This window comes from Gavialis gangeticus, unplaced genomic scaffold (genome assembly GCF_001723915.1).
Source record: "Gavialis gangeticus isolate Ggan-Ray unplaced genomic scaffold, GavGan_comp1, whole genome shotgun sequence".
Classification (NCBI taxonomy): Eukaryota; Metazoa; Chordata; order Crocodylia; family Gavialidae; genus Gavialis; species Gavialis gangeticus.
Window position 1 is genome coordinate 57,981,577 of NW_017729022.1, and position 14,165 is coordinate 57,995,741.

Consider the following 14,165-nt stretch of genomic DNA (forward strand, 5'->3'; position numbering starts at 1 on the left):
CCCCCCCCCCCCCCCCCGGTGAGTTAAAAAGGTTTACTTTATTTTTTCACAGAGAGTAGGCATATATAGTCACATTGCTAAAAAACAGTATAGCTTAGAGTAGAAATTCAAATACAATAATGTTACAAAGAAAAGCCTTGCACAATTTCAGTTTACATCTGATGCTTTTTTTTAATGATAAGACATCCAAAATCACTATTTTTCAATCTGGGAAATTAAATAAAGCTTAAAATAATTTGTTTTAGAGTTTTGTACCATAAATCCCCTGGGCCAAGGCCTCATAGCTAGAATTTCAGCAGAAGAGATTTAAAAGGGCAAGGGGTTATGAAAACACCAACACAACCTTCACAAGCAGGACACAAATCATACTGCTATAAGAGTTCAGAGATACACTGCACATTTCTTTGCTTCTAGATCTAGATCAGCGGTTCCCAAACTCTGACCGATTGTGCACCACCAATTTAAAACCATACAACCTTAAGTACCACCAGCAAATTTTTGTCACAGGAAGTAATTATAATAGATCTGTTAACACCTACTGCTGACAGCTGGTCTGTGTACCACTGGTGGGACACATACCACAGATTGGGAACTGCTGATCTAGACTACATCTTCCTCGGGCATATCAGAGGAGAGCTTAATTAGACCATAATTAATTTAGGAGCATGTTCTGTGGCAGCACTTATCATCTCCACTCAGCCCTTTGAACAACTTTCGTGATAACACCTTCAGCTAAGAGTTTCCCAACTCTTTCCATTATAAGATGCTGTTTTCAGCTGCTCACAACTTTGCCAAAATCAAACTGTTTGGATGGAAATGTTCTACATTAGGTGGCTAACTCAGAATATTTTTTGTAGGTAAAATAATTCAGGCATTTGCAAGAACAATGTTAAGGAAAAATACATGGAGCTGTAGAGTGTGGGGAGGAAAGGGGGAGGCCTAGGAGCCAGGAAGAGAATAAGGCAGGAGGAAACAAGGAGAACTATTTTGGAGGGTCTGTAACCAGTAGGCCCGCTCTGCTGAGAACTTTTGAATTTAACCCTTTTTTTATCTGAGGCATTGGGCGGGGGACGAGGGGGTAACAAGGGCGCACGAGGGGCAGATGCCAGGGGCAGGCATGGGGAGGTGGGTTACAAGCAGCACAGGAGGCATATGGTGGGGGCAGCAGATGGCAGGGGGCAAAGGTCTGGCTGTTTGACTCCCCTGCCTGCCTACCACCTGCCCCCTCGATTGCCTCCCCCACTGCCTGTTCCCCTACTGCCTTCCACCCCACTGCCTGCCACCCTGACACTGCTTTCCCCACTGCACCAGTTGTGGGGGAACAAATTTAAGATGACCCTCCAATAATTAGATTCTGTTCATGGAAAATTATACCAAATTTACACATCCTCCATATACATAATGTAGTCTTAAATCCAAAGTCATCTTGGATTTGGATAAATACAGTAATTAACATTTTAAGTAATTAAGACAGAAAAGTCCATTTTGTATGAGAAAAAAATAGAAATGGTAGGCAATTTTCCAATTAAAAATGTAGTTTCCACAGTATTAGCTTTCACAAGGACATCTTGATTTTGCCAAAATAATTTCATTTTGTTCCAGAAGAATGTAAAAATTTAATTTTGGAATAATTCAACCCAAATTAGAATGTTTCATTTTTCTGAATGGAAGAAAAACATTTAATTTTAGAATTAAATCAATAGAACATGAAAGTATGTTTCCCTATTAGTATGCTGCTTTATGGGAATATTACTTTGGACCCACATATTCTCCTTGCTGAAACTGTCTCCCTATTATGCAATGAGGCCTTTCCTCTGACTGAACTGAGTGGTGCTTCATGGGAATCCACTGACTGAGTGCGTTAGAGAGGATGTAGTTCAATCAGGGATTATAGCATCCACTGGGCTCCCAACCTGCAACTGCCATGAAGCAATAAATAACTCTTGGAAAATACCGTTTAATATTGGACTAGCTTAAAATAAAACAGGCTGACAAATTCTAAACTGGATAAATGTCACGATACTTTGTTTAGAGTTAAAATTTTGAAACTCTTTGTTTGAAAAGGACTGTATCAGAATATGTTCAGATTTCTCATTCCCCATTATTTTTAATTTTCAACTTTTAATCGCAACTTGGGATGAAAACAAATGTTAGGATGCTGACATTTTCCAGGGGTGGACATTCCAAATTTCATTCAACTCTATTAATATTTAATTAACATTCAAAATACTAATTCTATACTCAATATAAGGTTTGGAAGGTATGCTGTAAACACAGAGACCACAAACTGAATGATGGAAATAAAAGAAACATTAATATCCACTCATCCAAGGAGTAACATCCAACCTAAGTTCCAACCTAGACTAAGACAAAGATCCCACAGAAAAATTAAAAAGCAGCCAAGTTATTAAAATGCTACATCATCATAATATATACACCAAAGGAGGAAGAAATTAAGTTCGTACAAGTAACTTTTATTCTGGCTTTTCCTAACTTTTAAGTGTTCCACCTTCCAATCTTAACATTTGTTAATTATAGGGATTGTTATACAAATTATACGACGGACTTCGCCAAAGATGTGTTATCTAATTTATTGCACTGACAGGAAATGAGCTGAACAGTCTAAAACATTTCCCTCATCTCCATTAATATAAACAATTACTGTTATAATAAATGCTAACAATTATACTTGGAAACGCAGTATTACATGGGAAAGGAATCATGTAAGCCACTTCTCACACAACTGTAACAATGTTCAGATTAAGATCTCAGCTGCACCAACCAATGTCCATTCTTCTTCCATTCAAACATGCTACTCCATACCAGGGACTCATAATAGTATAGCTAAAGGAAACATGAGAAGTAACAGTGCCCTAGGATCCACAATTGAGGTTCAACGTCAGCATTTTCCTCCCTCTGTTAGAGTTCAGGTGCTGATAATATGTGCCAGCAAATGGGAGCAGATAGGACTTCATTAACAGAGGCATAATTAGCAATTTTGGGAAGTCTGGTGGGGTGGGTAGGAATGCCCTCTAAATTGGTGCTAGCCTTACTTGCTACACCCTAGTTAGACTACTTTTTGTTATTCTAGTCTAGATATTATGAATGGTGTCCATTCCTAAAAATAAAACAGCAATGACAATTACTATTTGCATGCACATGCACGCTGTTGCATTGTATTGCTGTGGTTCACTGAGGATAATTTATATGCATCTCTAGATAAAAAATGTAAGTAAACTGATAGGCTTAACCTGAGGGTAGGGGAAACCAGCCTAAAACCACGAAGTTCAGAGTTGAGGTTAAGCTGAACAGAAGCCTTATCTTTGCTTAAATGGTTATGATGAACTGGGAAGCAGGAAGTAGAATACTCTGGAGATACCAAGATCTGTGAGAGACCCTGGCACAGTGAGAACTAGACCTGGGAGGCAGGATGTAGGAAAGTAGTTCCTGTGGCATTCAGGAGCTCTGCAATAGTCCTTGGTTTCTCAGGTAATATTCCTAACTCTGCCCCACTCCAAAATTTTCTCTGTTCCTTCAGGTTCCACACCTTCTTCCCTGAGGCTTCTGCCTCAAAGGCCTTTCTAAAGTCTTAGGAAGTGCTACAAACCTTAGCAAGAACTAGTGTAAGCTTTAAAGTCTTTGGGCAGGGTTTCTGCATATTCATTATGACTAAGAAACCTCCTCTTGATTTTAGAAAGCCCACAGAGGTAAACCTGAGATTAAGAACAGTTATCAAGGTGTGGAACCTGGGGGAACAGAGAAATTGTCTGGAAAGCTCCATAGTCTGTATAATTTACTGGAAATCAGTTAAATCTGCAGAGTTTAGGAGGCAGTCACAGGCATTCTCAGCTAGCAGTAGCCCTGGAAAGCTGGAATTCCTGGTGACGATCAAATATGCACATGAAAAGGATTACAGCAGAGGCCTGGCCAGAGCAGAAAAATCAATTTCACTAAATATATTAAGAAATGATCTATCCCTTTTGTAACAAAGACGGCTGTAAAAGATACAACTACGTCACACATGCGCCCCCTCCCCACCCCCCCACATGCACTTGCATGTGTATCTTTTACAGGAAAAGTACTTGTTTTGCAGACACTTAACATTTGTCTTTAACCAGATGTCTGTTGTCTTTTCCACTGAACTAGAAACCTGTGTGTATTTTTTGTGCATTCGTTTACTGCCTTTGTATCCTAAGTCTGGCTAACAGCACGTTTCTCTGAGCAGAATGACGTTGTGCATTGTTAGGTTTTCATTCACGTTAGCATTCAGCTTCCTCTATTTCTGCAGGTTGCAGGCAGGAAACTGGAAAATGGGCCACAGGAAACCTGGCCTCCTACATCTGTCCCAGTTTGAAATTGCAGCTCTGGTTTTATTTTGCTAAATGTCTCAGGTTTGTTTTAACCCTTGAGATGACTACTTCATTCACTTATAAAACAACATTAAAGTTCATTATTTGGGTGATATTTATTTTCTAAATTGTTACTGATTGCAAGAAATACTGAGAAATTTGAATAGATATCACTATTTTTTTTAAATGGAGTAATGTTGAGAAGACAGCAGATCATTTTGCAAGATGGAAAGGAATGCATTTTTCACTGAAATAACCAGAATCATTCAATGTGTTACAAAACTACTCAAGCCTTGAAGTAAACTAATATGGAGAAAAGTATGTACAGATGTCCTATCTAGCTGTTTCAGCTAGATATGACATTGTATTTTAACATAGTTCTATGGTGCATATATGTATGGAAAGTTCAACTTTCAAATGTCCTGCTTGTTCCATTTTTTGTCTTTTTTACTATACAATTCCAAACCTAAGACAAGACACACACATTTTGTAAAGAGAAGAAATTAATGTTAGTATTCTCGAGATCAACATTTTGGCGTGCATTTGTTTTACAGCTGACTCCCAAAGTAAACTTGAGATGATTTTGATTTTAGACAGACCTCATTTCTAGAATAATCAGTACAATTATTATGGCTGCATTTTCCTCTTGATATCGGTCAGTGTAACAACTAATTTACTCTGCTAGCTTTAAAGACAGTGGCCAATACTATTCAAATGCCTCCAAAAGAACATTTTCCAAGAGCAAGGCAAAAGTCTGAGTCAGTCTTCAAATTATATTTCTCAACAGAGATGTTTCAAGGATGATAAATAGGATGTGGTTGGTGAAAAGTCAGCAATTCAGCCAAAATGAAGGAAAAACAAATATCAATGTGTTTACTTAGAAACGTTGTCAAATATTCAGCAAAGGAGATTTTACTACTAATTTAATTGCTCTTGAAAAAAAGTTTGCAACTGTGTAAATATGCCAGTATTAGCTTGATGCAGAACTTTCTTTACTAAATGTCAATAAATCTAAGAAATGCTGCAGTATATTCCCACACCAATTTAGGGATTTAATACATGGTAAAGTGTGTTGGTAATTTTTCCATATCCAGCAACTGTAACGTTTCCTGTCAGAGCATCCTCAGAGTTTTCTATTGTGTTGAAACTGCAAAAAATTTCTAAATCAGGACTTCCTCCTATTATATTTTAGAGGAGTCTTTCTGGGAAATGCAGATTCAAGTCAAAAGGTAGGAATTCCTGCAGCACCACCCAGTGGAAACATTAGAAAAAGCTGAAGACGGCCCCCCACATAGAAGTCTAAGAATGTTTAAAAGAACAGTAATATTACCATACATGAAAGATGTTTAAGAATGCCTGCTCTGCTTGGCCACATTACAGCAGTTAAATATGCTATACCACTTGTGTGGAATCAAATCTTAACTCTCACTTTCTGTGATCCTTTAAAAGTAATTTTCCCCAAATGAGTGTCTTTCCTCCAAATCAACAAGGATTAAACCAACACAACATGGACAACATAGACAACAGCAATAGAAAATTAAATTTTAAATGGGAAAAATAACATATTAATTAAGAGAGAAGTGTTCATATACAGGGCCAACAGTAGTTCCAAAGGAAAGACACTATCTTCAATAGGGCTTTGCTTAAAAAAGAAAGATGGACTGATGCAGATGCAGATGCAGAAGGGAGGAATTCCACAACGTACAAATGAATGTGGTGAAGGACTGGTCCCTTCCAAAAACTGAGGGATGATGCCAGAACTCTTAAACTGTGAAGGGTCTCAAAAGGATGAGGATCAAGAAGTTCCCTTAACAAGAATGCAATCTAAAACCCTTATCAGTAGTGAATGTGGCTAGTTGCCTTCCTGTTAAGGATTTTGTTTAAACAACTATTTCTATGGCTAGCCATAAACAGAAGTACATAAATCTGTAATGGTTCCAAAATTTCACCTTGGAATATTTCCTTCATCTACTCATGTGGTGTACATCTGTGGCATCTTGGCAATGCACCCAGCTTCAGTCTGAGGGACTTCCAGGTTCAAAGCCAATACTGTAGCTTTATTATGTACATATGAATTTCTTTGTTACATTTTTGTCTGTCAGTGGGACACAGTTATAATTACATTGCCACTTCATAGTAAATCTGTTGTGGTCCTCTTTCTTCAAACTTGAAGAAAAGAAAGTAGTAAATGTTGAAGGCATAGCAGCGTAAGAGCAATATCCAGGTATTTGTAGGAACAGTTATTTTTAACAAATTTACTTAACATATGGAATGATGATTACTCCAAAAAATACTTTTCTACTATTGTTCCTATTCTTTGCCTACTGTTTAAAGCTTCCAATTTTGTGACAAAGCAATGAAACAGAACTTTAATATCTAACACTGATGGCTATAAAGAGTAAATGAATGCTTAATGAGTGCATCAATGCATCATTATTCCTTCTTACGTGTTTAAATTTTAGAATCTTTAAATAAATCTTCCAGTTTTAACTGATTTTTCCTTTAAGTAAATGAACAGGTTGTTTTTTTTCCTGGAATGGAAAGGATATGGCCAAAATTAAGAGCAATGTAATTCCAGTAGTTTAGCTTTGGCTCAGATGAAGGTGGCTGGCAACTTCGGGGACTTGAAACACAGCAAGTTGATGGCAACTTACGCTGGCAGACTGAGCTGAATTTTCAGAATTTGTTGGATTAGGAAAGATGAGTCATAAAATTATAAAGTAATGTAGGCAGTTTACCTGTGTGTTCTCACGTCGCAACACGATTCAGTCGATTAAACTAAAAACTACCATTTATTGAATCTTGCCATACAATCTACAGACACACACAGATATTTCCAGACACAGAGTCCAATAAAAGGAGCCAGTGTTCCATTGAGAGATATTATAAACTAACCCTCTATGGTTACACAGGGGAATGGTTACTCAGACAAGTAGTACAGATCACAGTTGTTGACATCCTTGGGTAACTGTGAGTAACTGTTCAACAGAGTAATGGGTTCTCAATGTGGCCTCAAATTAAGACTCACTAGCATGTACTCATATATCTCAAATTCCAGGAACAAAGGTTTCTTCCTCCTTTTCTCAAATACAGCACTGATCTAGAAAAGTTGAGGTATGGATTATCAAGTTCTGGTTTACCCTAATGTTATGATTTGTCCTAATGAAAAAAGCTGTCACTCAGGTTGCAGCCTCCAGGATTTTTCACAAAAGACAAATAGGTTTTTCCCAGCATGCTTCTTCTGGCAAAAGTTAAAATAGCTATAGGGTTATAGTTTGCGGTATGAGGTGCTATTTCAACAAACAAAATAGTTGGTCATTATCCTCCTGTTTGATCATATCTTGTAAACTTAGACCATTTCCTATGACTGCTACAAACTACAAGAAGACAGAGGAAGGGAGATGATACAATTAATTGCTGCAAACATTCCTGTAGAAAAAGAGTTTGGGTCAGGTAGCTTTAGAAATAATATTGATTCACCAGCTTGTTTATTAAGGTCTCAAGTGTCTGCCCAGGATACCTAACAGTTATCATTACTCTGTGAACTAAAAAGTGGATAAAGTGTTGTTCTAGGTTACTCTCTTCAAATAAAATCTACAGACAATGTCACTTGCCCTCAAGTTTTGCCAAGCTGCATAGCCACCTTTATGCCCTCTGATCTTGGGCTTGCCTAGGGATCAATTTAGCCAATTCTACATAGTAAAGCAGTGTTCATGCTGGTCTAATTTGCAGCCACTTACAATAGCCTCCATGGAGCATTTCAGCACCTAGAGAATGCCGGAGTAGAGCAGTGGAAGTCACACTCTCTGCTGGCCATACTTCAGTCAAGACTGCTTCTCAGCTGACCATGCAGGACAACTGGGTCAGCTCTGAGTTATCAAGTAACAAAAAGCCAACTTCAGAAGACTGCACAAAGACCAAGGTCTTGCCCTATTATCTGAAAGCTAAGCCCAGAATTCTGATCTCAGTTACTCCGCTGGTGTAATTTGGAACAGCTTCTCTAAAGTCAATGGATTTTCTCTTCATGAACATATCTGAAATCAAAATCTGCTCCTAGTTTCTGGATACTAGTATGATTGATTCATCTATGAATTGCTGGGGAAAGGTAGTAGTGGTAGTAAGACACAAACTTTTTTCTATGTCTATACTATGTCTAGTACAATAGGAACATTGCTTAGTACCACTGATATATATCTATATATCTATATAGATATAATCAGCACCCTTCTCAGAAAGCTCATACTGAAATGTACTTGACCAAGTACTAACAAACTGATGATAAAGAGAGATCTGGAGATATTACAGTGAGGGGCTGTCACCACACCAGTTAAGAGAAATATATGTTGTAATAGTACATCTGGAAAACAGATTTCTGTCGGTCGTGGTACAAAGCTAGGACAAAATTTACAACAGGATAGACTTACATTATTCAAATATGTGAAGTATATTTCTTATTATACAAATATAAAATACTGCATTTTAAACAAGTTCTTATTTTTTGCCAATATTTTCAAGAAAAACTCCAGCTGGCATTTGGTATTTGACAAGAAGCTAGAGCACTCTTGTGTCATTTAATAGTAATTACTAAGTGACTTTTAAGACTGAAAATCATGAGTGAGGTTGGGAAGATTATGAAAATGGTTCAAAGTATTTATATTAACAATAGTTGAAACTATAGAGCAAAATCAAGCTAAGGAAAAATTAGATCTTTAAAGTATTTTGAATGCTGGTAGGAAACACTGAATAGTTTTAGTAGGGATGCATGGAATATTCTCTGTTCTTACCAAGTTTATTTTAGAGTCATGATATTAATAAACCCTACCTACAATGTTGGGATAAAAATAAGGTAGATGCATTCTAAAAATCCAAAGAAATTAGTTAGTATTATTTATATAGTAATTTTAGATCGGAATTAAAGAGAATAAGTTAATAGCAATATATGTACCGAACTTGTATTTGGAACAATGTCAAAGTAGGCTGTAAAGCTGCTCTATATGGGAGCCCCGAATAGGAAAAATACATAGGCCCAGAAAAGTTGCAAGTGATTCAGTTCAATGAGATAGAATTTTAGAAGCCCATGAAGAGGACCACCAGCTCATGCATCCTATAAGTAGGGGTCTACCCAACTCGAGAAGGCAGTCAACTTGAGGAGGCCCCTTCTGCAGGCCGATCGCAGGGTTGGGCTGCCAGATAGTCCCATCAGATATAAGTGGTATCTGGCAGTGCAGTAAATTACTGCGCTTAAACGCACATGCAGATGGTGATGTTGGGATTACTTTACTCCAGCTCAAATTAAGCCAGAGTATATTCAGTCGCATGAATTGCATGTGTAGACGTGCCCTAGCAGGAATAATTACATGCTGAAAATTAAGTGAGCACTTAAGCGCTTGACAGAGTCAGAGATTAGTTGCACAGCAATTTGTGGCCTGCAACAGGATTCTTTCTCCCACATCTTCAGCAGACCCTGAGCCATACCAATCCATACATGTTCAGAATGTGGTATCATGGCAATCCTTAATTAACTCTTTTCCACGTGGTTTCCACTGCTTTAAAGTGCACAGATGCCATTCTGTAGATATGTCATGAGAAAGCAGACTGCAGCAGCATCCTAAGAGCAAATGGGCCAAAAGTAAAAGTGGTATTAACAAGCATGATGCTATAGGAGTCCATAAAAATTACTTCTAGGGAGTTTAACTTGCTTGTGTTCAAGTAAACTTGGCCTACTGTGGTATATGTACATAAATTATGTTTAAAATATGCCATATATAAGAGGCTGAGAGATCATGGCCATCTCAAAATAATGGAACAGACCACCAATTAGGGTAGGCTTCAGCACACCATTCTAATTTTAAAATAAAAACTTCACCAGAAGGACATACATGGGTATGCACTCATGGGTATTCATTTATACTGAATTAACCAATATTTATGGGGTCAGTGATACAATCATATTCATTGCTTGTTGATGGGCTTTTTGTTTCTATGGTGCACTTAGAAATGCAATGCAGTACTTTCTGAAAACAATTTTCAACTAAAAACTACTCTTACAAGTAAATCCTTTAAAAACTTGACTTCCAATGTAGTTGCCATTAAATATAACTATCCAAATATAACCATTTAAGTAATGCTGTAAGAAGGCAGCTGTGAAGTGAAGAATGTGTTTTCTTTTCAAGTGCATGTACAAGGTATTCTGCATGTTTCAGCTGGGTTTTTTTGCATACATTTAGCATTTTATTTTGATGTGTAGTGAGCTGGACTTCCTGTTACTACATCTTGAAATTCTGCTGCAGATTATGACTAATTCTTAAATCATACATAATTCAACAAAATAGTTCAACATGAGAACAGATATATTCAGTACTTCAAGAGCTTTCAACAGTCTCCAGAATATTAGTTGATTCATTTAGCAAGCCACAGACCAAGTAAACATCTGTCTAATGATTCAGGACTATAAGATTCCCTATTGTGGAAAATGTTGAGGAAAAAAATCCACACAATAAACCAGCAGTTAGATTTTCAGCACAGCATGCTTTTAAAATCGCACAAGCAACAGTCTGTTAATATTCAGACAGAATATAGACTTGAACTAAGAGCCCCTGAGGAAGGCTGTTGATGTGTGATCAGTCCAAATTTGTTTTTTTTTAAATTGCCGTTGTACTACTTGATGATCATGGGAGGGGTAGAAACTTTTTAATAATTACACTTTTTGGAGGTAACAAGTTTTACAGATAACTGTACATTTGGCCTCCTCTAACAAATACCACAATTCCCCTTTTTTTAGACAAGTCTTATATTTTAGGCTCCTGAAACTGATACGGCATCATGGCAAATACATGTCCCAAAAACTAAGACTCCGCACTCATATTGTTCATGCATCTTGCATCACTTGGCTTCCCTATGCGTCATACATCACATGGGTGCTTATAGTGCTTCATAAAACTGGAGGTTCCATACATTTGTCAATCAAATTAATGCTTTTGTTCTGTAATGATTGTTACAACATGAAACATTTAAATTCTGTTGTACTTCAGTGTCTGCCATGTTGAATGTGTTGATCCTTATTACCCTCCTATAACAATGCCTCTGTCATATGTTTCCCAGGTTAGCACTTTCCAAGACTGGCAATACAGAGAGGGTACAGCTGACACAATCAGAACAACTGGATAAAAAGAGAGAACCCTCCAGTCTTTGGAGTGAAGTGCTTAGTCTATTTTAAATACCATCAAGTGACTAGAGAAAAAAGAATGATTATGAATTGGTAAGTAGTATGTTACTTTAATGAGAAAAAGGAAAATGGATGTTGTCCTGAGATAAAAGGATATGAAAAATTAAAAGTCCATGTGTGTTGTGTTTTTCAACCTATTAATAAGAAGTTTGCATATTTTTAAGTTTCTGTTTTTGTGTCAGTAAGTGACTGGATTCTGTGATATCAAAAGGGTACATGATTTCCACAGGAGGCAAGTTTTTTCTTTACCTTGTACAACTCATGGAACTGTTTCTATTTATAGATATAATGAGAAGAAAATAAAATGCATGCAACTTTGACACTATAAATGTGAGGCTAATATCAAATGCATTAAATAACCAATGATATTTTTTTCTCAAATGTTTTAAATTTATAATCAAAAGATTTAAGGCATGCAGTAATCTTTATAATACAAGCAAACATTTTAAAGACATTTTGTAATTTAGGGGGAATTACATCATTCAAGAGTTGAAGAAAATAAAATGTGAACTTTTCCTCCTAATACTTGAGTGGATGAATACTATTTTAACACACTTATGGATTGTCTTTTATTGAATCTTTCAAGTGTTTAGAACATACAAATGATGTATGTGAAATAGCAATATATCATTATGAGGATATCACGATGGTTTTACTTATTCTGAATTAAAATTTATATAGTGCACATATATTTTACATATGTGTAGCCTGTAGTGATTCAACAGATGTGATTTTGGAACTCCAATAATACTTAATGTAATAGGTAACTTATAAAGTGCACATTTCACACAGAGGTAATGCTTAGTGTTAACTATCATTTTGCATGTTACATGAATTATAGTTTGATCTTTTTAGTTAATGCCCAACACATTTGGGGACATTTCACATTTGTCTTTTGAAAAGTTGTGTTTTTATAGAAGGGCAAACTCTCTGAAGAGGAAAATAACTTTTACTGCCTAAAAATCATGTCTGATGGAAGATCAGTGATCAGGTATTTCCTGTATTTGGTGCATTGTTTCTAAAGCTTTGTATTCCCATACATAAAATAATCTGGCTCTAGTGGGTACTAAACCACCAAAAAGTTGCCTCATAAGGTAGCATGAATCAAAAACATTTCTGTACTGAAAAATGTAACAGAACACAGAAAATAAAGGAAGTCGTATGGATCATCTCAAAAAGATGTGCTATACAGTTATGAATTCTGACATTCAAGACATTCCATGCCTTTTGTATGGGATTTACTAACTAAAGGATGTCAGATGAGAAAACTTGTAATTACCACATTTATATTATAACCCATCAGTTTTCCATCTCACGCACTGCACAATATTTGGTCAATGGTTTGGGATACTTCTTAAAAGTCAGGAAGCACTTGTATAGCAAGATGTGTTCTTTGTCTCCTCCATGCTCCCTTTGTAGAACCTGCTACTTGCAATTATAATGTAACCTAAGCTTTTTGGAACTTGGAGAATATCTTTCTGCCTATGCAATGTGGTCCCCATTCTGAATAGCACCGCTTTCGCATGGCCTCTATTATAAGAATAATAGTGATGGTGCTAATGTCATTCCCCAAGTCACACAGGCTGAAAAGCATATGCATGGATTTAATACTGTTTGTAAATTAATGATATAAAAGGACAATACTACACGTTGCCATATAACACCCCCTGTGCTATGTGAATGCACCTACCACCGCAGTATCATGGCAGGTATCAGCAAGAGTGCCATTTTGACCGAAAACCAATTTTACAATTGCACATGATCCTGAGAGTCATCTGGGGCACATTTAGTCCAGTGCAACCTCTGGAATATCCCTTTGGAAAACTACTTATGCCTCAATTACATTCGAGCTTAAATGTCTGAAACCAATGATGACTTTGCAACACATTAGATAAGCTAAACCTTTGGTTTGGAAATCCAATAGAAAGCGTTGCCCCCCTTCCACCCCCAAGGTCGAAGCCTTCACAACAGAAAAGATGCTGCGTGGTACAGACGCCCCTTAGCCCCACACCCCCAAGTCAATAAAGATGTAACTTGTCTCCCTTTCAACTGCTCTGGTAGAAAGGCTGACCGGGCTTCACAAAACCCTCCTGTGTTAGGGAACGGAAACTCCTAATGAGATTAGTTGGTGTGTGTGCAGACATTGCTTAGCCATGACTAAATGGGCTCTCTTCCTGCAGCCAGTGGAAAATTCAGGGAACTTTTTCCCCCTGCAGCATCAGAGTCCCTCTAAACCTTCAGCAAAGCCAGATCCAAAAACAACTCTCCACTTTCTCTCCCTTTCTGTCTCTCTCTCTTTTTCATCAGCCAAAAAATTTAAAGTATCAAAATGCGCCAAGGGGGGTGGGTGAAGGGGAGGAATTAGGGTTTGGGGGGGAGCTAAAAAAAAAAAAAGTGGGGGAGGAGAAGGCTGAAGACTACAAAGGAAACTGTAAAGGGAGCAAATACATAAACCTGGGGAGGAGAAAACCACAGTTTCTTTGTGAGCTGCAGTGACTCATTTTCAAGATGTTGTCTGCTGCCAGTTTCAAACCGGAAGCGCATGGCAATTAGTCTTGCTGTTTCCAGACAAGCCAGAAACTCTCCCGACA

At 37.3% G+C, this 14,165-nt stretch overlaps 1 protein-coding gene across 1 annotated transcript in view; it reads right to left on the minus strand.

Moving 5' to 3' along the window:
• ELK3 (ELK3, ETS transcription factor) overlaps nucleotides 1-14,165 on the minus strand; it is a 61,930-nt gene that overhangs the window by 46,899 nt on the left and 866 nt on the right. The gene's annotated exons all lie outside the window — the stretch shown is intronic.